Raw genomic sequence first — 1,755 nt, 5'->3', positions numbered from 1 at the left:
TCAGCCTCCAAAAGTGCTGGGATTACAGGCGTGAGCCACGATGCCCAACCATAATTTTTAATGTAGTAGAATATTGTCTACCTTTTCTTAACACTTAGACAACTCATGGTTTCCAAGAGACCCAGGAGGATAAACATTGCATCTCAGGGGCCGTTACTCTCATCCTGAACTGATGGTGACAGAATGGGAGTTCCTGCTTCACTGGGGGACTGTGACCTCACAGAAGTGCCTGGCCTTGGTCATCATCGTTGGACCCCTCAAACACAGAGCCTGGCGAGAGGTTGGCCCAGCGTTGAACACGGCCCAGTGAAGATCAGGCGTGAAGTGGACACAGGGGCCCGGCTTGGCCTTCTGCTGTGTCAGTCAATAGCTGAGCTTCATCTTTAGTTTAATACGGACCTTGGGAGGAAATCATAGTGTATCTCAACAAACGCATGGAAAGAAGAACTCTTTACAACTTTTAAATGAAGTGAGACAAAAGCACCAGGTGTGGTTCTCAAACACAGTGTCAGGGTGTTTCCTTATAACATAACTGTGGCCTTTAATAATTGGAGACTCATAGCACTCAGCCCATGGCGGGCAGGACTGTGGACTTCACTCATGTTAACTCAGGCAGTCCTGACAAAAACCCTAAGAAACAGGTGCAAGTAAGACCACAGCTTGTAGTTGAGGAAACCGAGGTATGGAGACGTTGGGTAACTCATCCCAGGCAAAGAGCCAGCAAGAGGCAGAGCTGGGATTTGAACCTCGACCATCCAGCCCCAGAATGGATACTCTTAGCCCCTCTAAGGCCATGCTCAATGCCCAGAAGCCAAGCGGGTCTGGAGCCCTCCATTGACGAATGACAAAATGCTCTAAACATTTTTTTTTTCTCAGCCAACTGTGCTTTATTGACAGGGCACCACTCAGGCCTTGACCGCGTTCTTCTGCAGCGGGGACAGCTGCGCCTTCCACTGCTGCTTCTTGGTCTGCAGGTTCTCGTGCTTGTTGAGTCGGCAGCGCATGGCACGTGTCTTCTTAGGCCGCAGGTCCAGGGGCTTGAACTTCTTGCCCTTGTAGAATTTCCTGAGGTTTTCTTTCTGAGTCTGGTTAATAACCGTGAGAACACGGGCAATAGATTTGCAGACATTCGGATCTTAGAGAGCCTGGAGGCCGCGCCGCCTGTCACTTTGGTGACAGGCAGCTGGGACAGCTCCAACTTCAGGTCCTCCAGCTGCTTCAGCAGCTCCTCCCTCTTCTTCCCACAAAGGTCTCGGGCCTTGATCTTGGCCATTGCTGCACAGGCCTCCACCGCCTGCTCCTGCTGTAAACGTTTTTACGTCTTTTACCTTAAAAATATCTTCCTGCAAGTCTAACACTTTGCATTGGAATACACAGTGATGTAGAACTTCCTTTTCAACACCCTGTCTGTGAATTGTTTTCACCCAGCATTTCTGCTAAACCTGGGAATGGATGGAGCCATTTGACTGTTCCCAACTGCTTTTATCACTTTCATTTGCACATTAATTTATTTACCGCAATCCACACCTCTAACCCTGAACAAGGTGTTGGGAAAGGTGTGTAAATGTGTGTCAACGGCACGCTCTAATTAAGCGTTGCTTCTCAGCTGAGGCACTTGTACCCCCCAGAGGTCATCAGGCAATGTCTGAAGATGTTCATGGTTGTCATAACCCTTGTGTTTGTGGCAGGGTTGCTGTTGTACACTGCAGGCAGAGGCCAGAAATGCTTCTAACCACCCCACAGGGCAGGGACAGC

At 49.5% G+C, this 1,755-nt stretch overlaps 1 pseudogene; it reads right to left on the bottom strand.

The window, feature by feature from the left end:
- Window positions 1-905: 905 nt before the first annotated feature.
- Window positions 906-1,273, bottom strand: LOC112633640 (annotated as a pseudogene).
- Window positions 1,274-1,755: the final 482 nt, after the last annotated feature.

Source organism: Theropithecus gelada, chromosome 10 (genome assembly GCF_003255815.1).
Source record: "Theropithecus gelada isolate Dixy chromosome 10, Tgel_1.0, whole genome shotgun sequence".
NCBI classification, from domain to species: Eukaryota; Metazoa; Chordata; class Mammalia; order Primates; family Cercopithecidae; genus Theropithecus; species Theropithecus gelada.
The sequence above is the reverse complement of the archived record's forward strand: the minus strand, read 5'-3'. Positions and strand labels throughout refer to the sequence as shown.